Here is a 27,187-nt window from a genome sequence, read left to right as displayed (position 1 = left end):
CGCCGCCGCTACCACCACCACAGCAGTGGCAGTAGCGGCAGTGGCAGCATTTAGCAGTAGCGTTCCCAGCGCTAGCGGCAGTCGCAACCGCCCTCCTCCTCTCCCTCTCGCGGACCGCCGCAGCCACCGCGCTGAGCGGGCTCCAGGCGCCGCGCGCGCAGCCCGCGAGCGAGGTCGTCCCGGCGCGGGCGAGCGAGCGAGCGAGCGAGCGGCGCGGTGCGAGGGACGCTGACCTGGGAGGCGGCGGGCGGCCGTGGAGGCTGTGACTTGCGGTGCCCCTAGCCCGACAGCTCTGACTCTATCTAGTGCGGCGGCGGCGGCGACGGCGACGGCGGCGGAGCCTGAGTGAGCGAGCTGAGCGAGGCGCGTCCACCTGGCGGGCCCCGCGCATGGAGCTGAAGCAGAGGCGGCGGCGGCGGCAGCAGCAGCAGCAGCAGTGAGCGGGAGCAGCGGCGGCAGCTCGACCAGCTGCGGGCGACCGCGGCGGCAGCCCAAGCCTTGACCGCGGCCAGCTACAGCTCGGGACACCGGCTGCGGGAGTCGCTGGCGACGTGTGCCTCGGGAGGCGGCCTGCGAGGTGAGTCTGAGCGCTGCCATCCTGCCTTCCTTCCCCACCCCCCAGGCCTTTTCGCTGGCTCCCCGGCCGGCTCGAAGAGGCGGCAGCTGGGGGTGGGGGTGGGGGTGCAAGGAACAGAGGGAAAGCCGCCCAGCCAGAAGACGAGAAAAAGGGAGAGCCGGCGGGGAAGGACGTCTGTGTGCGAATGGCGTGCATGCGGTGTCTGTGTGCGCGAGGCAGCGAAGCAGCGAGGCCGCGAGGGCGACCGAGCCCGGCTCGCCCCGCCAAGCAAGCGCTGCAATCTAGGAAAGGCCTGTGTGCCACCGCCGGGGAAGGGGGAGGGGAAGGGAGCGGGCCAGAGCTGCCGCTCACACGCCTGCCGCAGGGCAGCGGGAGCTAGCCAAGTGCCACCTCCCATCGGCTCGGTGACCCGCGGGTAGCCCCGGCCGGGGAGCATGCCAGGGTCAAGGTATGCTTCGGAGCGAGCGAGAAAACCCACGAGGTGGCCTCGGCTGGCGTCCCGGCCAAAGCTGCAGAGGTGCGAAGCCGTGCTGCGGACGCCTCCCCCGCCCGCCGGCGGCGCCCGCGCGCTCCGGGCTCCTCTGGCCACCTCGGAGCAGCCGCGCGGTGGCTGCGGAGGCAGCGGCTCGCACTACGGGCTCCCAGCCCGTGGCGAGGAGAAGTTAGGGGCCCGCCCGAGCCTCGCCCAGCTTGTCACCTTTGCGGAAATTGGCCCGCTGCCCGTTCCCGCTCTCCCGTGCGGTCAGCTTGATGCTTTTCTCCAGTACTTCTGGAGCTCCTCGCTGCTCCTGCCGCCGCGCCTGCAGGCACGCCGCGGCTCGTGCTTGTCCAGCCCGTGGGGCGGCCCCGCTCCCGGAAAGTATGCTGACCGCAGTTCAGCTGAGGAATCCAGGGGTTTCAGCATGACTGACTCGTGAGGGACCAAACCACCGGTTCTAGGCTTTTAGTTCTTTTTCGAAGTTAAAAAAAAAAAAATCAGTTGACATCCCCATTTAGACACCAACACTTCAGATTTTTGTCTAGCTTCTGGTAGCATTTTGGAACGACCGACTCTCATATTTTGCTTCTGGGCTTTGGCTACTAACATGTCGAATTCTGGACACAACAGCACACTTAGCTGTGTGGCCTTTTCTAACGTTCCATTTTTTTTGGACTTGTCTGAGAATACACAATCGTGTGTGGGGTTTGCAGGACTTTTTTTGTTTTAAAGCATCTTTATAAAATACTTTAGCTCTGGGATTTGAAAAAAACTGTTTTAGTTGGAGAAACAGTGTGCTAACAGTTCCTGGAATATTTTGCTTGGTGAGTAAAAGGTGCTCCAATGGTTTTCTCTGAACTGCAAGAGACCATTTGGGGTTGTCAGGGTGAATTGCACATGGGTAGCATGACCAAACATTTTATTTACAACAGTGACGTTCTCATGGCTGAGGAGAGTTTACACTTATTGAAAATGTATTTTTAGAAAGGAACAAAAAAGCCCTAAGTAACTGTCATTTTACATATTAACTAGAAAACCGGCTAATCAAATAAAACTGGCTGACTGTCTGAAACTCTATCCCAGTGAAATATGTGGCTGTGAATATAATTAACCATCTGTCTAGTGAGCAATTTAAATTTGGGCTGGTACATTTTTATTACAGTCTCTAATTTCTGGAAGACTTGTACATTTTACCCAGCACTCGCAACAAAAGCGTATTTGCTTACTAGGTCAAAAATTTACTTGTGTGGTGGTGGGATTTCCCTTCTGTCCCCACCCTTATATCTTAATGTAGTCTCCACAGTCCTTGACTAGGGAGGTCAAAATAAACCTCTTGTTTTCTGCAAGGAACATAATTACAATAGGGGAATTCAAAGAAGCTCTGGCAGCTAGTGATTAGACATTTTTGTTTCTTGGAAATAACTTTGCAAAATTTTACCTCCCACAGAACCTAGATAGATTGCATGCATTTAACTTGAAAAGATAATTTTTTTGTGCACGTGTGTTCAAATGGGGTAGGGCAATTCAACAAAATTTGTAAGACTTGAAATTTGAATTCATTTATTTTGTCTTTTTCTACTTAATTCTTTCTGTGCCCCCCACTTTTCTTACTGTCTCCATATCCCCATACCCCAAAGAAATAGGCTAACAAAAATCACACCCTTTTGTCCCTTTAGCTAGTTTTTCCACCATTAACAGTATCAGATCTGTGATTTTTAACAATATGCCATAAATTGCTTTTTTTGAAGACCAAGCATTCAAAATATCAAACTATAAAAGAATATTGTTCATATTTAAATTTTTCCTATGGTATGATTTTAACTTGAAAGCAATTAGTTGAAAAAAGCTGAGAAGAGTTTGGGGGAAAGATGAGATTTCACAGACTCCAACCAAATAGCTATTGTTAACATAATTAAAAAGAACCATGGATTGATTGTGAAGCAGAGAAAGCCATTTAAAACAAAATACTTTTAAAACAAATATTTGCCTAAATTACAGCTCAGATAAATGGGTAACAATTATATAAGCACATGGCAGAATCTGACATATGTCAAGTCTGTTAAATAAATCAACCTGTTCAATGAATAAATCTTCGATGCATCAATGCTTTTTAACACACACATGCGCACATGCAGGCACACACGTGCAAACCTGCAATACCCCTGTTGCCAAAGTCAAACAACTGCAGAACACCGCGGCTTTCTGTTTTACTCACTGTTTTCCCCCATCTTTCTCTTTTTCTTTTCTTTCTTTTTCTTTTCTCTCTCTCTCTCTCTCTCTCTCTCTCTCTCTCTCTCTCTCTCTCTCTCTCTCTTTTAAACTATCTGATTACCTGTAAACTACCCAGAGAGCAGAGGGAACTAAAGATGTGCTGTCGTTCAACGCACTTTTGTTTACTGAGGTAGAAGGAAGGAAGAAAAACCAATGACGGCTGGATTTAAAAACCTCAAAGATATGCCCACGGCACTCTAACGCAATCACTGTGGAGGTCCTAGTCTCACTGAAGTATTTGCTTAGGGGAGGGACTGTATTAACCAAAGAAGCACTGATTGCAGTTTCTCTGTTCCTAAATCCAGTAGTAGAGATTTCCCCCTTCTACAAGCCCCTTCCTTTGTAGTAGGCGGCAATTCTACTTGGCCTTTGACTGCCATAAGTAAGCTTTCTATATCCGCTGGCATACGTGTGGTTAAAATGTTCCTGCTGTCAGTAAGCAAAGGAAAAGAGAAGAATCAAAAGGGTGATGGGGAAGGAAATGACTCACTAAGAAACAGGTCATTTTTGCCTTCTTTGTTTCCCCCATGTTGGAGGATTTCAGATATATACACTTTACATTTGTTTTATTATTGCATTTCCTCTGAAAAGTCAAACTCCCTAGTTAAGTAGTTCCTCACCAGAGCACCGGGTCAAATCCAAGGTCATAAGATTAGACACGAGGAATTTAACTGGTTGACCAGGATGCTTATCCGGAGCTGTTTGAAAACAAAACAAAGACCCATGGCCAAGAGCAGAACCTCAGGCTACCATTATGGTCATACATGCATACATCCAGAAAATGTGTTTTCAGGCAGAGATGAAAATCCCGGTCATATCAAACAGCATCAGCCTTATGCAGCAGTAAGCACATCACAACTTAGGAAAGGGGGCATGGCTAAGGGGAACTGCCTTTTTGAGGCCTGCTCCAGGTAGAGGTAAGGCCCTTTTGTCTCTTCCCTCTTTTAAGCACACTGACTTTGGCTAAGGAATGTGCTCTCTTTTTTTTTTTTCTTTCGTTTTTTTCTTCCTTGTAAGTGCTATGCTCTAGTATCTTTCCTTTCCTTGTTCTCTGGTGGAACAGGAGTGCTGGTGTTTGTGTTGGTTTTGTTGTGCTTTATTCCATGCTTTTGTCTTTTTCCTGAGCTGAAGATGGAGCACAGGCTGTTGGACATGCTAGTGAAGCATGTTGCCGCTGAGCTACATTCCCAACCACTGGTGTTTTTGTTTTTCATTTTGAGACACGGTCTTGTTTGTAGCCTAGGCTAGTCCTGGACTTGTGATCCTCCTACCTGTACCAGTTTACATGTGCTGCCAACTCCTAGCAGAATTCTTCTGTGGTTTGTTTGTTTGCTTGCTTGCTTGTTTTGTTTTTGTTTTTTGGTTTGGTTTGGTTTTTCAAGACAGGGTGTCTCTGTGTAGCCTTGGATATCCTGGAACTCATGCTGACCAGGCTGGCCTCGAACTCAGAGATCTATTTGCCTCTGCCTCCCAGAGTGCTGGGATTAAAGGTGTGCACCACCACCACCATCTGGCATATCTGGCTGAATTCTTGAGGCCAGCTACAATGCAAATATTTTTTTCTAAATGTTATGCCTACAGACCATCTTATTTCACCCCAGTACGATGACTTTGATTTAAGAAATTATGTACCATTTCCTCAAGTATCCCCAAATCCTATGAAAAGTGTCAGCTTTATTCTCCCAGTGCTTTTTTTCAAGTGTCACACAAACTTGCCTTAAAAAAAAGGCTTCTCCTGTTGTTTATCTGGAGAGTATCAAGAGGATGGAGAACAAGATTTGTACACTGGACCCACGTGTTGTAATAATTTTGACTGGCTCTCCATCAAGAAGAAGCAGAAACCTAGATATCATCCCTCCCACTAGAGGCAAGAAGATCCTGAGTTTGAGGCCAGCCTTGGAAACAGTGAGTTCAAGGCAATCTTGAGATATGTAATGAGAACCTGTCTTAGTGTTTAAAAAGAGAGGCTGCTGAAAATCACAGGTTCAATCCTTAGCACCACCTAAACTGGTCATGGTGGTATAATCCCAGCACTCAAGAAGAAAAGATAGGAAGATAAGAAGTTTGAAGTCATCCTCATCTAGATAGCAAAATTGAGACCAGCCTGGTTTGAGGAACATGACAAGGAAGAGATCCATTTCATTTGGATGAAGTTAAAATATTTCCTATATTTGAGACTATCAGTGGGTTAACATATGTTGTGGCATACTTACTTCATTCTTTAAATAATTCTATGATTAGCCAGGCGTGGTGGTGCACGCCTGTAACCCCAGTACTTGGGAGGCAGAGGCAGTCGGATCTCTGTGAGTTCGAGGCCAGTCTGGTCTACAGAGTGAGTTCAGGACAGCCAAGGCTACACAGAGAAACCCTGTCTCAAAAAACCAAAAAAAAAAAAAAAAAAAAAAAAAAAAGAAAGAAAAAGAAAGAAAGAAAGAAAAGAGAAAGAATTCTATGATTACTTGAAGTATAAGGTACCTTTAATATATATATGTGTGTGTGTATATATATATATATGTATATATATATATATACATATTTCTGAGACAGGTTTTTTCTGTGTAGCTTTTGCTGTCTTGGACTTGTTTTGTATACCAGGCTGGTCTGGAACTCAGAAGAAACTATATTTCCTAATTTGAGATGATCATTAATTTGCAAAGCTTGATAGAATAAAGAGCGCTGGAGATGCAATGGCTCCTTAACTTATTTCAACCTACCTTTGTTAGCCAAGAGGTCTTTCTGCAGAAGAGCCTCAGGAAGATTCTTTGTGCCCAATAGAATCAGAATATTGGGTTCAAAGGTATCACTACAAAATGGAATTCTATGTTTGCACATACACATGCACTCAAAGAGGTGCCATGGCCACGAGGGAGAGTGCTTGCTCTCACTTTCACTAAAAGCTGGTAAGAGCTAATAAGCTGGGGCTGGAGAGAAGGCTGAGAGGTTAAGGGCACTGATTGTTTTTCTAGAAGACCTGAGTTTGCTTCCCAGGACCCATATGGCAGTTCATGGCCATCTGTTACTCCAGTTCCAAGGGATCTGATAACCTGCTTCTGGCTTCCTAAGGTAGAAACTGATGCACCAACCAAGGACCATGCATGGTGAGGACCTAGACCCTCTGCTCAGATGGAGTCAAAAGGCAGCACAGTCTCCTTGTGGGTGCCATAATATGGGGAGTAGGGGCGACCTCTGACATGGACTCTGGTCCACACATGTTGATCACTTCCCCCTGTCGGGGAAGCCTTGCCAGGCCACAGAGGAAGAGGATACAGGCAGTCCAGATGAGACTGATAGGCTGATGTCAGATGGTAGGGGAGAAGGGCTCTCCCTTTTTGAGGACTAAGGGAGGGGGGATTGGGAGGAAGAGGGAAGGAGGGTAGGACCAGGAGGAGATGAGGGAGGGGGCTACGATCAAGATGTAGTAAAGTGAATAAATTAAAAAAAATAAAAGAAAATACATCTTGACAGCCATATTGATGAAGAAAAAGTGTAGCACTAAGGGATGTATGAATGAGACAAGATGATCTTTTAAGCTGTCTGCCTCCCTGTCCTGAGTATCTGTGATTGATTTTCCTTCATATGGGGCAGGAGTGAATGAAACCGTGGAATAATAATGTAAGCAAGAGGGGGAGCAAATGAAGCCAGTTGGAAGTGATTTGTGTAAATATTTTTAAGTGTCTATTACTTAGTTGAGCATTACCAGATGCAATCTTAAAAACAAGCTACCTTCCATACCTAATTAATATTTCTTTTTTTTTTTTAATTTTATTTTTTTTATTAATTTATTCTTGTTACATCTCAATGTTTATCCCATCCCTTGTATCCTCCCATTCCTCCCCCCCCCCATTTTCCCATTATTCCCCTCCCCTATGACTGTTCTTGAGGGGGATTACGTCCCCCTATATATTCTCATAGGGTATCAAGTCTCTTCTTGGCTACTTGCTGTCCTTCCTCTGAGTGCCACCAGGTCTCCCCCTCCAGGGGACATGGTCAACAGCTTGAAAGATTGTCCAAAACTAGGAAGAGTAGCAGGGGGATTACCCAAAAAGCGAAATTTGTACGTGAATGTTTGTTTTAGTCAACGTATCAATAATTGTCTTACCTTTCTCTCCTCTGCAGTAACCTAACTTCTGTGGTAGTACTGAGTTCTTTCTGCCTCCTTTCCCAATATTTGCCATGTTGTTCCAGGTACACTTGTGATTTATGAACCCAGAAGCCAGTCTCGGTGACTTGTCTGAGCTGCTGCCTTACTGAGTAGAGGAGTAGAAATGGGGCCATCACCATTTAGCCCTAACCAGTGATCCCTACCTGTGGCATGAACTGATGCGACAATTTGTTGGCCACCACGTGTATGCTCTTTAGAGAACTGCATATTTACAGTCGCATACACCATATGCACACATTTCCTGGAAATTCAATCATGCATTGTGACTTAAAAAGCTTCTGTAGAACTAGCAGATGATGGCCCACCCCTTTAATCACAGCACCCAGGAGGAGGCAGATCTCTGAGTTGGAGGCCAGCCTGATCTACAGACCCAGTTCTGGGACAGCCAGGGCTACACAGAGAAGCCGTGTCTTGAAAACCAAATGAGAAAACAAAACAAAACAAAAAAAACCTGTGCACTACCTTTTCCCAAGTTGTTACAGAAATCCTGTCACATGCCTGTCATGGTCACAGTAACTTGAAATGAAGGCCATGGTTCTCAGAACTGCAGGTTTTTATATACTCGTGGTCCATAGCACTCAGCTACTGTTCCAAATATTTTCACGATTAACCTTCATAGGCATTTTTATTTTGAAAAAAAGCCACTTAATACTCACTTGAACATTACTGTGTTTGCCCTAAATAAATTGCCTCATTTCAACAAATTCTGGACTTGTCAACTGTAGGATTCTTTTTTTTAATTTTTATTTAATTAATTTATTCAAATTACAACTCAGTTGTTATCCCATCACTTGTATCCTCCCATTCTTTTTTTTTTCTTTTCTTCCTTTCTTTCTTTATTATTATTTTTATTTTATTTTTTATTTTTCCAGACAAGGTTTCTCTGTGTAGCCTTGGCTATCTTAGACTCACCTTGTAGACCAAGCTGGCCTCGAGTTCACAGAGATCCACCTGCTTCTGCTTCCCAAGAGGTAGGATTAAAGTCATGCGCCACCATACCCGGCTTAACTGTAGGACTCTTAAAACTGCCTTTTCACACACATGCATGGAATAACAATTAATGAAAAAAGAAGCTATGGATGTGAAAGAGCAAGCAGGGGTGTGTGGAGGGATTTGGAGTGAGAAAAGGTTGGGGAACAATGATATAATTATAATCTCAAAAATAAAAAAGATGGAAACAAAAATGTGCATTCAGCTCTAACCCCAATAACTTAGTTATTAATACATGATGCTCCACAAAAGCTCGATGAAGCTCACTTTTCTCCTACCCCCTGTGTTTTTCACCTTGTTGCCTATATATTTCACTTACCCATGGCGTCGAGGAAAATTGAGAACTCTTTTTGGGACCAATTGTTAGGTATGGTGACAGGGTCAGACAGGGAAATGACAGATCTGTTCGTGAGACCCTTGAGATTCATGGTCCTTTTGGACTATTAGTCATCCTGGAGTGAGTTAAAAGATTTCATCCTGGAACTCTAATATAATACATTAAATGCAAATCTCTGTAAGCTCTGCAAAAATAAATATATACCACATCCATGCTTTGGAGTTGGGATAGTAATATGTGGAATTCCTATTCATGAATGCTTATGGAATTTTGTCTCAGCAGTTTGGACTATTATAGAGTACAGGGGCTAATAGAATTTAATGCTGGATAGGTCTATTAGTTGTCATTTACAGTAAAATTCATCAAATGTTTTTGAGCATCTACTGTGTGCTAAGTAATGGGACACTGGGGATAGAGAGAAAAAGAATAAAATGAACTGTCCTCTCATAAGAAATGAGGTGGTTGGGTCTTTTACCTACCTTTTTTTTTTTTTTAAATTTAATGCATTTTCTACTGTCTCTGTAGTTTACATCTTTAGAAAACAAGGACAGTTATCCTAACATAGCAGAAAATTCCTCAGTAAATACATCTCAGACTGGACTGAGACAAGATTTCTAGCTTCTGTGGCAAAAACATTTCAGTTCTTATACCTTCTTTGGTTTAAGAGGCTCCATGTAATCGAGAGCAACATGTTTTTTCTCCTTGCAGTCCTGAGGCAAGATGTTCTATCATTGATTTCATTGGTGATGTGTAATTGTAAATAGCATTCCTCATGATATATTAATGATTGGCCTGAGAGTACAGTCTATACATGTTGATGTATGCAGATGTGGATGCATGTGAGTGTGCATGTGTGGGAAGGCCAGAGATGAGCATTGAGTGTCTTCATCAATCATTTGCTACCTTGTTGTGTTTAAGTTTCAAAATTAAACGTATTCTTTGACAACTTCATACATAGTGTGTTCTGACAGCTCTTCTCCTCTACCCTCTATTATTTCCTTCTCATCCTTGCCAAGGCCCCTCTACAAGTCCCTTTCCCACACTATGTCCTTTTGTCCACTTTAATTCTTTTTTTGTTTTGTTTTTGTTCTTTCAAGATGAGGTTTTTCTATGTAGCCTTGCCTGGCCTCGAACTCGCAGTGATTCCCCTGCCTCTTCTTCCTTGAGTGCTGGGATTACAGGTGTGTGCTACCACACCCAGCATCCACCTAGAGCTCATCAATTCACTAAATGGCCTTGCCAGCAACTCTCTGGGATCCTGATGTCACCTATGCTTAGTGCTGGCATTACTGTGCTGACTTTTTTTGGGGAGGAGGGGTTTCAGGGTCTCTCTCTCTCTCTCTCTCTCTCTCTCTCTCTCTCTCATTTTTTTTGTTTGTGTGTGTGTGTGTGTGTGTGTGTGTGTGTGTGTGTGTGTGTGTGTGTCAGGGTTTCTCTGTGTAGCCTTGGCTATCCTAGGCTGCTCTGTGCTGACTTTTCATGTGGATGCTGAAGAAATGAACTCAGGTCCTCAGGATTATGTAGTAAGCACTTTATCGACTGAGTGCTGCAATGCCCCAGTGGCCCAGTTATCTATCTTTGATCGTGTTAGTTTTTGACTACCCAGTTCATGGATGTCTTGGTTTTGTACTAGGACCGATAGTTGTGGATGTCAGTAGTCTAAACTCTGTTTCACTAGGCTAAAGTTGAGGTGTGAAAATAACTGTTCTTTTTGGAGACCATTAAGAGAAAACTATCTGCTTTCTAGCTCCTGAATGCTACTTATATGTTGCATCTTGTGAAGACTTCCCATGTTCAGAGCTTCCAGCGAAGGATTGATTCGCCACATCTCATCACTTCAATCTTGTTTCCATCTGCATCTCTGATTTTTACTCTTTTTCTTTCTTTTTCCACTTACAAATACCCCTATAATTGTATTGAGCTTTCCTCACTGCACGGTCTTCCCACCTTAACTATCTACAATCTTAACTTCTCTTATGTCATATAATCTAAAATATTCACAGGTTCTGGGTGTAGGATGTGGACATTTTTGAAAGACAGTTGATCTGCCTATCACAATTACTGATGTTTTGGTTTTAATTTTTATTTTGCAAGATTTAATAGATTCAGAGGAAGTAAAAGGACAGAGGAGCCTTGTATACTACTCGCCCAGCTCTCCCAATTGCTCCATCTTCCATTGCCATAGTATAGCAACAAAACCATGAATTTGGCTTTGGAATAGTGACTGTGTACAGTTCCATTCCATCATATCACATGTGCATATTTGTATGACTACCAACACAACCAAGAAAATATTATTTCATCATAAGAGATTTTTTGTGTGTGTTTTACCCATTGTAGTTTTTGTACTTTTACTCTATGCCATACTAAACTTCCATAATCGCTATTATGTTTTCCATATCTGTAGTTATTCATTCCAAGAATGTTACATGAATGTTATTGTTTGTTTAAGAAATGATCTGGCTATGTAGCCCTGGCTAGCCAGAACTCACTATGGAAAGCTGAATGGCCTCAAACTCAAGAGAGTTGCCTTCCTTTGCCTCCTGAATGCTGGGATTAAAAGTGTGCATCCAGCTGTCCATTTGTCTTGTATATAAATAGTTCATCCCTTCTTGCTACTCACCAGTTTTGTATAGTATGACTATATCACAGCTTAGCTTTTCACCTGTTGAAAGACTTTGCTTACCTACATTTTAGTCTACCAACAAACAAAGCTGCTATGAACATTAACGTACAGGTTTGTGAAATAACACAAACTTTTATTTCTCTGTGATATGGTAAGTACATGTTTAGTTTCTTAAAAATAAAACTAGTTTTGAACAAACTATCCTAAGCTGGGCAAGGTAGCAAATGGCTATATAATCTCAACACTTGGGAGCTTGAGGTAGGAAGGAGGATCTTGAGTTGAAGAGCAACTCGAGTTACATAATAAATTCAAGTCTACTCTGGTGTACATAGGGGAACACTGGTTCAGAGAGGGGGAGAGGGGGGAGGAGGAGAGGAGAGGAGAAAAGGAAGAGGAGAGGAAAGGAGAGGAGAGAAGAGAGGAGGGAGGGGAAATGAGAAAGAGAGAGAGAGAGAGAGAGAGAGAGAGAGAGAGAGAGAGAGAGAGAGAGAGAGAGAGAGAAACCATTTTCTGGAATGCCTGTCTGTAACTTATTATAGCCTACTAAGATTGACATTTTGGCTGCTTCAGTAAATTATAGAAACCCTGCCTTTCTTAACTTACTTTATCCTTCCCTATTTATAACATAATGGTTTTAAATATTTCTTCTCTGTATTTATTATCTATTAGATAGCTATTTTTTGCTTCAGCTATGAAACATAATTGAGAAAGGTTACTCTAGCTCTTTCTGTTGTTTTTTTCTTCCTGAGGTTCCAAGATCATGTTTTTACATTTTCCTTCCTGTTTAACAATTATTTCAAGATAAGTTTACTAGCAAGAAATTCTAATTTTCTTCCATTTGAAAATTTCTTTATTGCTCTTTTATTCTGCAAATATATTTTCACTGGACCTGAGATTCAAGGTTGACAGTTCTTTTATAAACGTGCTTGAGGAATGTGTCATCACATTCTAGCTTCCATGGATTCTGATGAGAAATCTGCTGACATTTTAACTATTTTCCCTTGTAGGTAAGGTTCCATTTCTCTCTTAACTGCTTTCAAGAATTTTTTTTTTAAAGAAGTTTATCCATGATGTGCCTTGACATGGAATTCTTTAAATTTACCTACTTTGAAATACACTTAGGTTTTTGAGTATATAGATTTATGTATTTTGCCAATTTTAAGACTTTAAAAAATAACCATCATTTTTTAAACTTCTCACCCACCTCCTATCATTCTTGGCATCCTCTGATACAGGAAACTTGTTGCTTTAGTCCTATAACGCCCAGAGGCTCTGGACATTTCCCCCAGTCTAGTCATTATTTCTCATTCAGACTGAATGATTCTCATTATTCTATCAAGGTAGCTGATTTTCTTTTCAGGTCTTTCCATTTTGCTTTAGAGAAGTTTAGTTTTGTTTTTTGTTTTGTATTACTGTATCCTATGTCTAAAATTTCTACTGTTTTTCTATATATGCTCCGTTTTTATTCTTTGTATTTTCTCTTTGCTCCAAAATTACTTGTAATTACTAACTGAACCATTTTTTTTGTCATAGTAGCTTTAATGTCTTTGGTAATTCTATTTATTTTTCTTTCCTTTTCTTTTTCCCAATACATCCTGACTGCAGTTTCTCCTCTGTCCCCTTCTCCCATGTAATTCTAATATCTTAGTCATTTTGGTTTGGACATCAGTTTTCATTCAGTTTGAGATCTTTCTGTTTCTTAGTATAAGAGATGGTGCTTTTCCTTGTTTTATAGTTTTAGTTTGGTTTTGAGGCAGAATATCACACTGTTGTCTAGGCCAGCATGGATCTCACTGTATAACTCAGACTGGCCTTGGACTCACGACAGTCTTCCTACCTTGACCTCTTGAATGCGGAACTTGATGAATGATTTGTTTTATTGGTTTTCTTTCTTTTCATTTTACATGTATGGGTGCTTTGTCATGTGTATGTGCACCGTGTGTATATTGATGACCATGTAATACAAGCAGCTTTCCTTTCACTCCAAGATATTTTATGTTGTAAAGTTGAAGTTTGCATGATGGTAACAGTTTCCATTTTGAAGAACTGAGTCTCAGAAATGTTCAAGTGAGTTTTTCAGAGCCATGATATACACTATGAGCCATAGTGATGACTATTGTTCAGGCCTTGATCTTTTCCCTTGGATTTCCCTATCAATGGTCTCTTTAAACAGGAGATAATGGAAAAATCTTACTTCCAAATGCATGAAGCCTGTCTTTATCCATTGCATTTAATACTCAGCTCCACCTGACTCGCTTTTCAACCTACTGCTTCTTAATTGTCAATAGAGCCTTTAACTTCCCCTCTGATGTTGCTCAGGGTCTGTATGCTGTTTGACTGCAGCTGTTTTCCTGCTATATTGTGTGGCTGGAGCAAGGTCATTGCTGCCCTGAAAGAGTACAGTATGGATCCAGTTCTTCAGGTACATCAGACAAAGAGGCTTCAGCTCCTGTGTGTGAAAAGGGGTCAGAATGGGAAGAAACATTAAAAACACCCATTAGATTATAAAGCGCCCTCAAAAAGCAGAGAGAGTTTATACCTGAGAGATGGGTGAAAAGGAATTACAGGAGAGGACAGGACCGAAGATCAGAAGACAGTGAACTGGTAAAAGTAAATGCATTCACCTGGTGCACGCTTTTAATCCCAGCACTTGGGAGGCAGAAGCAGGCAGATCTCTGGTCTACAAAGCGAGTTCCAGAACAGCCAAGGGTACACAGAGAAACCCTGTCTTGGAGAAAAATAGGATTCAGTGACCAATAAATATGCAACAAAGAGGCCAAGATTACAGACATTTCTTCCAAGTTGAGATGATAAAGATGATTTTTCGGTTATGGTATTAACTTGGGAGAGGCGGGTAAGGGGGTAAATAAACAGCTTCTCTTCATCAGATTCAACTTCATAATAAGAGAAAGTTTTTTTAAATTGTTATCATCTAAATTACTGTGAGAGAGTAAATTCAGAAAACTATATTCCGTATATGATTGCTGGAAACTAGTATGACTTTGTTCAAAAAGGAATGACAGAATAAATCTGGATGTGTAACAGATACCATGAAAGGGTGAGTGTTTTTGTGTGTGTTTTGTTTTTTTTTAATTTATTTATTTATTAATTTATTCATATTACATCTCAATTGTTATCCCATCCCTTCTATCCTCCCATTCCTCCCTCCCTCCTGCTTTCACCCTATTCCCCTCCCTTATGGCTGTGACTGAGCGGGACCTCCTTCTGAAATGGTGAGTGGTTTAAGGAGAGAATCTCTGTCTGGAAAAATCACTTAAATAGAGGAATTTAAAAATGAGATGACGGTTAAAATGATGGTTAAAAATGAAAGGGTTAAAGCAGGAACAGTGAGGAGCCCTAATCTTGAAAGAGATGCATTTGTTCCATCTCTGGCTTACAGACTAGAGCAGAAATTTGTTGAGTTTCTTTGATAACTTTGTGTCAAGGCTCTAGGACCTCTATCATATCTCAGTGACTATGTCTTTATTTTCTTTCTCTCATTATTTTTTCTTTTTTAGTTCTCTGGCTTTAAGGTTAAGTTTATTTGTCATTTATAAAAATAATCCTTGAAGGGTAGGAATATAGCTCAGTAGTAGAGTGTATTCAAGGTTCTGGATTTGATACTAGCACTGCAAAAACAAAAAAAGAAAGAAAAAGAAAATCCATTAATATTACTGAAGTATATAAGGGAAAAATACAACATTTTCTTTTCAATTTATATATAATCTTGTTTTGAGTAATCAAAAGTATTGCAAAACACTGAGAATCAATAATCTGACAAGCAAGCCTGGATATATCCTCAACTTGACAAACTTTAATATTTTTAATGTAAGTTTGCTTTCAATTTTTATCAGAAAGAGAAAATGAAACAGCGAACCAGGTAAATTCTGTCCCCATGCTCAATCATATTTCCCTCAATTTCCAGACAAGCTCTAAGATAAATTTGGTGTGTATTTTCTATTTTGTTTTCATACCTTTGCACATGCAGTTATAGCCATAAATAATATGCAGAACTATTCAGTATTTTTAATTTTTTGTAAGGAAAATTCTAAAGTATGTGCTATTCTCTGTTTTTTTCCTATTCAATAATTTATTTGTAGATTATATTACTATTAAAAATCCTCCATTTCTTCTCTGTACCTTAGAGTATATGGTGCATATACATTACTTTTCATTATAAAAATAACACACAATAATGTTATACAAAAATTGAAAATGCGACAATTGATGTTTCTTAATATCAGAGAGCTCACTGTCTCACTATGAATTTCAACTGGCACAGATTATAGAGGGCTCATTTAGGGGAGTGGCTCTTGCAATAAAAGACTGAAGAGCAAAATTAGAAGGGTCCTGGGGGATACATCCTTGTCAGTCTGCTAACACAGTTATGAAGGAATAAACAGGAGCTAAAAAGACTTAACAAGAGCATACGTCCAGTATTATACTTGAGACCCCTGGTTCCCTGTTTTATACTTGAAACCATTCCAGAACAAACAAACACATAAGCAACAAAAAGATAGGAAAAGAAATTCAAAACTACAATTTTAATTATAAAATGTTTCATTTTGATAAAATATGAGGAATTCAGAAGCATAGAAAAATGAAATCAAGGACTGCCTATGTTAGTATTTTCATTCCTTTCCCTATACAGTTAGCATGTTTCTTTAATTGTTAATTGTTTCCTAAATAGAAATAGGTTATATTTATTATTTAATATATTTCTTTTTGTTGTTGTTGTTTTTCTTCAAGACAGGGTTTCTCTGTGTAGTCTTGACGGTTCTGGACTTGCTTGTAGACCAGGCTGGCCTTGAACTCACAGAGATCCATCTGCCTCTGCCTCCCGAGTTCTGGGATTAAAGGCGTGCGCCACCACACCTGGTTTAATTAATATATATTTCTTAAATGGGATAGATTTTTAAAAGATTATAATGTCAGAATGCACATTTTTAAGAAAAGTTTTTGTGCATTGAAATCTTGTCAACAAATATCATTAGGGCATATGTTTATTTCTTAGCTAATTCAATGATATAGACAGTAATTATATGATAGTGCTTGTCTGCACTGTAGAGAAGAAAACAAGGAACCTATGATATATTCACCATGAAGTTTCTTTCTTTAGGGGGGCAGATCTGGTTATCTTAATTTTTAAATTTATATTTTTGTATGTATTTATTTTATGTGTATAAATGTTTGCTTACGTCTATGAATATGTCCCACGTGTCTATTATCCTCAGGAATTAGAAGAGGTTGTCAGATCCCCTGGAACTGGAATTATAGATAACTGGGAACCACTGTGTTGGTGCTGAGAAATGAACCCAGGTCCTTTGCAAGAAGAACAAGTGCTTGCATAGCACCTTCTGGTACTATGAAAGCTAGTCCTTGGGGTTTTCAGGTGAGATCCAGCTAGCATCCTCCAAAGCCCGTGTCCAAAGTACATAGTGTTTTCAGCAATAGAAGATTTACCTCTGGAAGGCAACAAAGGGGAACAGTGATAGCCTATATTGTTTTGGGAGTCTTTTGAACTTCCTTAACCAACAACTCAAGAGGTGATTTCTGATGCCTGGTACTGGGAATTTTGTTAGTCTATGGCTCTTGGGGCGGGCAGAGTCATTTAAACTATATTTGTATATGTATGCATATACATTTATATATATTATATGTTAGTTTAGGTAAACAAAAATTATGATTCCCTATGGCTTTTTTCAAACATCCTTGATGTTGTTTCCTCTTTTCTTGCTCTTCTTCTGTATTGACCTTCTACTCCAGCACAATTAAAGCCCCAACTTTTTCTCATATACCCCTTCATATCGCTTGTGCCCTGCTGTTCCCCTCTAGTGCAACCTATGGTACCTTTTTACTTCCATTGTTTGTGCACTTACCCCAGATCATATAATCACATCTGAAGATTTGGAGCTAGGAACTGCAAATGAGAGAAAACATGTGGTGTTTATATTTCTGGGTCTGAATCACATCAATCAATGTAATATTTTCTAGTTCCATCTCTTTACCAGAAAATTTCATAATTTTATTTTTTCAGTTGAATAGTATTCCATTGTATATAGGTACCACATTTTCATTCTCTATTCATCAGTTCGAGGATATTTAGGTTTCTTTTTATTTCCTAGCTATTATGACTAGAGTGGCAATGAATGTGGCTGAACAAGTATCTATGGAGTAAGGTGCTGAGTCCTTTGGGCAGATGCCAAGGAGTCATATAGTTGAGTCATATGGTAAATTTATTTTTAGCTTTTTGAGAGGTCTCCATACTGGTTTCCAGATACTGTGACAAAGATATCCCTAAGGGTGAAATAGTGCCACTCATATCTTGGCAGTAACTAACTGCTGTCTAGTTGGACTTAAGGCCTACACCACAGGAGGAAAGCCATGGCCCATACTGTAAACTTAGCCAACTCCCTGGGGCTAGTGAAGTCATGGATCTTAACTGCATTTTAAACACTTACCTGTAGCTCTCACCCTCATCAAATCAACTTCTCTCTTGCAGTGGACAGAGACCATTATAGAAAACAATATTCAGTCAAAATGCAGAAAACAACTGGTCTCTGGGGTTCCCAGTCCCAGTAAATACATCACATACAACACAACTCCTGTACTTAAGGCTCAGGATATTATGTCTCCTGGAAATGACAGGGAAGGCTCACCATGATACATCAATAAAACACTGCCTAAACAAGATCTGAACAAAGACAATACCAAAAGCAAGCTATCATGAAAGAGACAAAGAACTATAGATAACTAAGGACTGCAGAGAGAGGGAGACTTAGTCATCCTCAAGGATGAGCCCTCTAGTTGTTACCAAATACCAAGTAGACAGCCCTGAAATCATATACAAACACACTAAATGAACTCAGAAGGCCATAGATTTGAAAGGAAGCAAGGAGGTAGAGCAGGTAGGGCAGGGAGGTAGGAAATAGAAGGGAGGAAATTATCTAATTTTATTTTCATTTTAAAAAGAAGGGTAACAAATACTCTTTTTTGTTTGTTTTGTTTTTGTTTTTTTTTTTTTTCAAGGCAAGGTTTTTCTGTTTTATAGTGCCCTGGCTGTCATGGACTTGCTCTGTAGACCAGGCTGACCTCGAACTCACAAAGATCCACCTGCTTCTGCCTGCCAAGTGCTGGGATTAAAGGCATTCACCACCACGCCCGGCCTTTTCTTTTCTTTTCTTTTCTTTCTTTCTTCCTTCCTTCCTTCCTTCCTTTCTTTTTTTGTAATAAGCACTATTTAAATTTTTTTACATATACATTTATATTATTACACATAAATAAAATAAAATACATACAGCAGGAAGAACCACAAAGCAATCAGGAATTATATGAATGTTACATTCGTAGTGTTTTGGCTATTTGTATTTGGCAACTTTGAAGAAAACATCTTTTCTATCTTGGGGAGTCTAAAATCCTAAATTTAAATCAATATCTATCATATCTCATCTCTATCAACTTAAAACATCTATCTAGACCTAAAAACATCTTAACCCCTAAACAACTAAGCTTAATTGTAAAACTAAACTATCTTGTCTTCAACCCCATCAGAAACTTGAGAAAGAATAAAATTACCTGAGTGTTACAGGGAGTGCAGGTTAGCAGCTTCCCACCCAGCCTACCTCAAAGAAGATGATGAGTGGCAAAGAACCTCCTTATGGAGATGGCTTCAAATGTGGCAAACAAGCTACTGAGCAAAAGGTCCTCATTTCTACCACAGACAGAATTCTGCCTTAAAAATGGGCAAGCTTGGATGCAGGCAGAGTCAACAGCCAAACTCTGCCAAGACAGGATAAGCAAGTCCTCAATAGTTCCTGCCTCACAAATATGTCAGTTATATTGTGCTAGAAGGCTGAAGATGATGCTCCAATGTTATAGAGAGTTTTGGGTGACTTCAGGCAGCAAACTGCCTCTGTAATAAGCACTCTTTGTTTGTTTGTTTGTTTGTTTGTTTTTCCCAAGACAGGGTTTCTCCCTGTAACACCTCTGGCTGCCCTAGAACTCGCTCATGTAGTCCAGGCTGGCCTCAAACTCATGGAGATCCGCCTGCATCTGTCTCTTAAGTGCTGGGATTAAAGGCGTGCACCACCACTGCCCTGCCTAAATAAGCACTTTTAATCCACTGAGCCATCATTCTAGTCCCCAGATCTGATTCTTTAACAACAAACCTTAGAGTCTTGAAAACTTCATTCAGGATAATTAGATAGCCCTCTATCTAGTTGGGTGCTTGAGGTCTAACCAATGACACAGAAATAGAGCCTTTAACCTCTAGTATAAAGCACACCTTGGTATGAATGTAACATTTATATAACTCCTAAATGTTTTGTGGTTCTTCTGGATGTATGTAGTTTATTGTATATATGTGTAATAATATAAAGGTATATGTAAATAAATAAGAATTTATAAAAAAGAAAAAAATTAACAGTACCTTGAAAATAAAGAAAGTGTTACAAACAAAAAAAAAATAAATAAATAAAGCACACCTTGGAACACAAAGGGAGTTACTTCTGGAGCTGCTTGTTCCATGGAAGCTTACCTTGAGGGAATAAATGGTAGTGGTTTATTCTGGCTCATGAAGTGGGGTGGGATGCTTAATTTCTCACAGCTGGAGTAGTAAAAGGATGAAAATCATTAAAATGTATTTATCACTTACTAAGAGAGGAGAGGCACATGTCCAAACAACTTGTATTCATATGTGTACACACAATTAAAATGGTTTACAATTTTGTTTTTAATCGTTTAATTGTAATACATGCAAAGTACATTCGACTGTTAGGACTTGCTGGAAGAAAGGAGGGTGGTAGGTTATTTTGTTTGGTTTTCGGGGGGGTGTGTATTATGTACATGCATGTGTGTATAAATGTTCTTGTGTGTGCAACTACATGTGCATATGTGGGCATATGGAAACCCAAAGGGTACATCAAGTGCCCTCCTCAATCATGTTCCACCTCATGTATTGATGAATCCAGAGCTCACTATTTAGGCTAGTCTGAGTCATCTTAACTCCAGGGATGCTCTTTCTCCACCTTCTGCTTACTGGGATTACAGAAAAGCCACCATGCTCTTACCTGCTAGGGTTATACACAGGCAGGTATAATCACACTCACTTGACTTTTACATGAGCTCTGGGAAATCCAGTCCTTTCTGAGCCATCTCCCAGGCCTGGTGATAGATTTTGTTTTAAGCGGTTTGTCATATTGAGACAACAAAGCACTGAGAGATTGAGCAAGTTGAGTGTCTCATAGTAAAAAGGTATGATGCCGATACTAAAAATAAGATAAGTGGTACTGGAGAGAATAGCTCAGTGGTTAAGAATGTAGGGGACTGGAGTTTAGTTCCCAGCATTCATTTCAGATGCCTCACATGGGCCTGTAACTCCAACTCCAGGTGATCTGATGTCCTCTTATTACCTCCATGTGCACAACACTCACACTCAGGCATGCACATGTATACATATAATTAAAAGTAAAATCGTAATTAAAATAAAAATAAGGGTACCATTATCCTTGGTTTCCTTTTTTTAAACATTTCTATTTGTCTGTCAATCAGTCTACCTATGTGTCTATCTCTCCTGTGTTATATGTCTTTGAGGGTGCATATGTTGAGGGCACATATGTTGAGGGCACATATGTTGAGGGCACATATGTTGAGACCAGAGGACAACTTTTGGCAGGTAGTTCTCTCCTTCCACCATATGAGGGTATGGAACTCAGGGCCGACAACAAGCCACTTACCCAAGAAGCCATCATCTTGCCAGTCCTTATCCCAGGTCTTGGGTCTTGTAAAGCTGTATCTTAGCTCATTTAAACTCATCCCTGGTTCTATTTTAATCAATTTAATTTGGTGCTGCTTTGCCTTTGCTGTCTTTATGTTGGCCAAATGTCAACTCACAGTAGTTGTTACGAAGCCTTGCCAATTTTAATTTTTCAGTTCTCATCTCCAGTTTTCGTGCAGGGCTGGAAAGTCACTGGAGTCATGCTAGCTGCTAGATACATTTTAACCCCCAAATTTGGCCAGCAAGGGTTTGTGTTTGGAAGGGGGTGGTGTTCATCTACTACTGTGAATTGGTGAGGATTCCAGGATTGGGAGCATTCTGCTTTTACCTTTTATATTAATTAATTAGTTAGTTAATTAATTCTCTCATTCATCATATCCATATTCTGGTTTTAAATCAGAAGAAACAAATTCCTTTATATGGAATTATCTCCATTATACAGAATCGCCATTATTCAGCCACCACTTTTTGACAAAGGTGTTAAAAATATACATCAAAAAAGAGACAGTCAAGGGATGGGATAAACATTGAGATGTAACAAGAATAAATTAATAAAAAAAAAAGAGACAGTCTCTTCAACAAATGATGCTGAGAAAATATCCACATGTGAAAGAATGAAGCTAAATACATATCTCTTATCCTACACAAAAATCAATTCAAAATAGATAAAAGACCTTAGTATAAGAATGAAACTCTGACACACCTATAATCCCAGCACTCTGGGAGGCAGAAGCAAGTAGATCTCTGTGAATTCCAGGCTGGTCTGGTCTGCAAAAAACCAAAACAAAACAATACACACACACACACACACACACACACACACACACACACACACACACACACACAAAGAATGAAATGCAGCCAGGTGTGGTGGCACACGCCTTTAATCCCAGCACTCGGGAGGCAGAGGCAGGCAGATTGCTGTGAGTTTTGAGGCCAGCTTGGTCTACAAAGTGAGTCCAGGACAGTCAAGGATACACAGAAACACTGTCTCAGAGGGGAGGACATCCTGTTGGGACTCTAGGTGAGAGAAGCATGAGAGAATAGGGAAATAGTAGGATCCAGAGGGTCCTAGAGACCTACAAGAAGAACATTATGATGGGCAGATCTGGGCCCAGGGGTCCTGCTCAAACTATGACACCAGCCAAGGACAATACATGCAGTAAACTTCAAACCCATACCCAGATCTAGCCAATGGACAGGGCATTCTCCACAATTGAGTGGAGAGTGGAGTCTGACTTTCACACAAACTCTGGTGCCCCATATTTGACCATGTCTCCTGGATGGGGAGGCCTGGTGGCACTCAGAGGAAGGATAGTAGGCTACCAAGAAGAGACTTGATACCCTATCAGCATATACAGGGGAAGGAGGTCCTCCTCAGTCACAGTCTCAGGGGAGAGGAGTAAGGAAAAAATGGGAGGGAGGAATGGGAGGATACAAGGGATGGGATAACAATTTAGATGTAATATGAATAAATTAATAAATATATTTAAAAAGAAGAAGAAAGAAAGAAAGAAAGAAATGAACTCGAAGGGATCTGTGGCAGCGCATGCCTGTAATTGGAGAGAGCTTGGGAGGCAGGAGCAGGTAGATTGCTGTGAGTTCGAGGCCAGCCTGATCTACAAAGTGAGTCCAGGTCAGCGAGGGCTACACGGAGAAACTCTGTCTCTAAAAACAAACCAAAAGCAAAAATGCAAAACAAAACAAAAGAACAAAACTCTGATCCTTCTAGAGGAAAACAGACAAAACACTTGAAGATACAGGCATAGGTAAAGACTTCATTAAAAGCCAAGGAAATAATCAACAGAATGAAGAGATCACCCCAAGCTGACCATTTTTTGTCAACTTGTCACAAGTTAAACTCAGTTGAGAAAAACGCTTCCATCAGATAGTCTGTAGTTAAGTCTGTAGTGCATTTTAAGAATTACTGATGTAGGAAGGAAGGCCCATTGAGGGTGGTACCCCTCGCCCAGGCAGTTGGTTGTTGGGTACATCAGAAGGCAGGCTGAGCAAGTCATGAGGAACAAGCCAGTAAGCAATATTCCTTCATGGCCTTTGCATCAGTTCCTGCATCCATGTTTCTGCCTTGACTTTCTTTGATGATAGACTGTGATATGGAAAGGTAAGCCAAATAAACCCTTTCCTTCCCAAGTTGCTTTTGGTGTTTATCAACAGCAATAGAAATGATAGCTAAGACAATGCCGGATGGGGGATTAATCTCTAGAATATATAAGAAACTCAAAAAGTAAGTGTCAAAACCCAATCAACCAGTAAGTGGGCTAATGAATAGACTTTTCTTTTTTAATTAATTAACTTTGCATCCCAACTACAGTTTCCCCTCCCTCCTCTTCTCTCAGTTCTTTCCTCCTGTTTTGTTTTTGTTTTCTTAAAAATATTTATTTTTATGTAAATGAGTGCTCTATCTACATGTACACCTGCTCACCAGAAGAGGACATCAGATCACATTATGGATGGTTGTGAGCTACCATGTGAGAATTGAACTCAGGACCTCTGGAAGAGCAGCCAGTGCTCTTAACCTCTGAGCCATCTCTCCAGCTCTTGTTGTTGTGTTTGTTTGTTTGTTTGTTTGTTTGTTTTGTTCTTTGTTTTGATTTTTTGAGACGGGGGTTCTCTGTGTAGCCTTGGCTGTCCTGGACTTGCTTTGTAGACCAGGTTGGCCTCGAACTCACAGAAGTCTACCTGCCTCTACCTCTTGAGTGCTTGGATTAAAGTCATGTGCCACCACACCTGGCCTGAAAAGAATAAAATTTGATAGTCTACACTTTAAAGAGAGATAATTTTATGCTACCTCAAAAAAAGAATGTTTGCATGGATTAGTTGGAATTATTGTACAGTAGAAATGTGTTTATTCTCATTTATTTACTTATTTGTTCAATCATTGTTTATATCAACAGTAACTCATGTATATTTATTTCCAACTTTGGACTGTGGTCCAATACTAACTTATTTACCTTATATCTCAAATTATTCCAGCTTCGATCTTGGGGTACATTTTCAGTTGGCTCCAAAGTTCCTTTGAGATGTATGTGCTTTGCTATACAAGTTAACTTTTGTCCTTTGAGCTTGGTTTTTGGTCTACTGCCTTCTTCCATTATTAAAAAAACATGTCTTACATTTGATAACCCATCAGATTTCTGAAAACATGTATCATTATACCTCCTCTAGTCCTGTCAAAACTAAGCAGTTCACATCCATTCCATTAGCATTCATCTCATGACAGATTTATTGACCTCTTACTATCCTAGTTGCTTAATTCTTCTTATTATTCTTTGCTTTGTTTTATTTTTGGATTTTCAAGACAGAGTTTGTCTGTGTAGCCTTGGCTGTCCTGGAGATGCTTTGTAAACTAGGTTGGCCTCGAGTGATCCACCTGCCTCTGTCTCTCTGAATGCTGGGATTAAAGGCGTGTGCCGCCGCAACCAGCTGGGAAAATATGTTCTTGTTCTGTGCAGAGTGTAATATTTTTCAAGGCTACTTAAGAATCTATTCTTTAGACTTTTGTCAATTTGTCATGAAGTGAATAGTATAGGTCGTGGTATAGAAAACTAAAGCTCAGAGACAATGCTTATCCAAAGTTGCCATATACGTTGTTTAGAACTGGGTTCTCCTAACCTACTCCATGAATCTTTACATTTTGTTTAAAGTTCAACTGTGCAGGCATTCAGTTTTAATATTAAATGTTTATATGTTGAATATAACATGAGATATAACATATGTGAAAAGTAAGTCAGAAATGCAAACATTCACAAAACCTTGTATGATGGTAGATAATGATTGATTGGTAAAGCCAGAACATAGAATGTGTATGATTAGCTGTGGGAATAGAAGAGTGAACAGAACAAAAATGAATGTTTTCTAATTGTCCTTGCCTGCTGCAGATATTATTAAGCAGCTAGCTCAGTGTCTTTTTAAAAACCACTTATCAAATACTAATGGAAAGTTGCTGAGGTGTGGCTAATCCCAAACAGTGCATAATCCCCAAATAATTTATATTGTAATATCCTGTCATACATACACACCCCAGTGCCCCATCCCTGCTCTTCTATTTTAGAAGATTCGGAGACTGCACTGAGAGATTTGGCAAATATTCTGTGTTTATTCACACACAAGGTAAGAAATGTGTAACTGTCTTGTCACATTCCCTTTATATGTGGGCTAGTGATCTGGGAAGAACAAAAAAGATACAGAAAACTTCTCTCCTTTACTACATGGCCACTCTATCAATCTGAACATCAATTTGGACAAAGTAGAAATTGTGGTGTGTACAAAATATTTCAAAACACAGCACCTTGGGATGAAAATTTCCCATACCTAAAGTCCCTGAGGCATTTAAGGTACTGAAAAGAAATAGCCATCTATCTGTGGTGCCACCTACTGGCCGGAATAGGATGGAGAGCGTAGCAAATGGGAAGGCCTGAATTTCAAATCCGTACTAGGAATAGGGAGAAAAAGCTAGAATTTACACTTTTAATGACAAATGGTGGGAAGAAATAGATCGATATGGACACCATCCCAACTTGGAGAATGGAGGTTGTTGAGAATTGGGGGAGCCTACTTTATATTGCCTTAGCTTTAATGTGTTCCCGGGTCTCCAAGACAAAGGATGGATTGGAGAACTTAGAAATTATGGTGACATAACTGAGTCTTCTAGAGAGGAAGGAAAAGTGAGACAGGTTTTTGATGATCAGAACCTGTGAACACTCTGTTTGCCAGTAGGGATCTTTTTAGTGGAGAACAACTAAGTCCTTTTGGAACATAAATGTTTTACCCCCAAATGATTAGGTTTTGTAAATATGGTTAATGTGGTTTTCCTCTAAATTAAGAAGTTAATGGCACAGCCAGGTCAGCTGAGAGTGTAAATTCAAATGGGTCTGGATGATGTTGTGTTTGGGCAGCTTTACATAAATATAGGGGACTAGAATCTTTACAAAATGTCCGATGAGACCTAGATGAGGCTTTGAGGGAAAGCATCCACACTATCGTAAATGCTAGCAGATTCTGTGTAGACATGCTAAGTATTTAAAAATTCTAGCTTGTGTGAATTCAGTTTTTATATATGCCTGTTGGATGAAATATCTCCCTATTTGCTCTTTGATTTCATCATTCGGACTCATGTGTGTTAAATGCGTGAAGTAAAGTATAGTAGTTTTAATTTTAATAATTTCATTGACTTGGCTTGCCTAGCTGTGACTTTTACAGCCAGACATATGATATATACAAGTCTTACCTCTCTAACCAAATGTACGTTTTATGTCTCTAAAACTCATGAGAGTGAAAGAAATGTTTGAATTTTTAGTCTTCTATTTGCTTTGCAACATGAGGACTAAGAACTATGTCTACTTTATCTTCTTGAATGATGAAATAAAACACCTTCACTTTTTCTATTATCAGAAATCATCTGTTTTTTGGATTATTCAGAGCCTTCTCTCTTCATTCCTTAACTGTTCAGTGCCGCATCTAACAAAGCATTTTTTTTTTTTTTTTTTGGCCTGATTTTACCAAAAGATCAGCCACCGCTCTTAGGTGTGTGTCAGGGGGAGGGAGGTATAAGCCAAAATTACAAGGGCTAAAAACCAAGCAGTTCATTTCGGGTATTTTGATCCTAAGTATACTGTCTGGCTCTTCCTCCTTGCCTACCCTCCTATACACAAATATTATGTCCTCTCTTTCCTTTCTTTCTTCCTCTGCTAATATTGTGGACCAACTAACAGCTCAAAAATACTCTAATTCTAAAGACCTAAATTCAGCCTCTGAGATTCCGTTGCCCCTGTGGTTTTAATTAGGTGTAAATTCTCCTGTGTTTGCTTGGAAACATGCCTCAGGATCTTAGGGAGATGGCAGGCAGATGGGGTGTTAATGCAGGGAGATGTTTCTCTCTTCATGGTGCCCATGCAACATTTATTGTCATTAAAATAGTGTCATTCAAACGAGGTAGCTGATGTTGGAAAAT

General features: G+C 40.3%; 1 protein-coding gene across 1 annotated transcript in view; it reads left to right on the top strand.

Moving 5' to 3' along the window:
• The first annotated feature begins 325 nt into the window (after positions 1–325).
• The window catches only part of Nexmif (neurite extension and migration factor), a 123,326-nt gene continuing 96,464 nt past the window's right edge, over positions 326–27,187 (top strand). Inside the window, exon 1 of the mRNA XM_051142576.1 lies at positions 326–577. The gene's annotated coding sequence lies outside the window, so the exon portion shown is untranslated. The remainder of the gene's footprint in view (positions 578–27,187) is intronic.

This window comes from Acomys russatus, chromosome X (genome assembly GCF_903995435.1).
Source record: "Acomys russatus chromosome X, mAcoRus1.1, whole genome shotgun sequence".
In the NCBI taxonomy this organism is placed as follows: Eukaryota; Metazoa; Chordata; class Mammalia; order Rodentia; family Muridae; genus Acomys; species Acomys russatus.
Note: the sequence above shows the minus strand (reverse complement) of the source record. Positions and strands in the feature narration are given on the sequence as shown.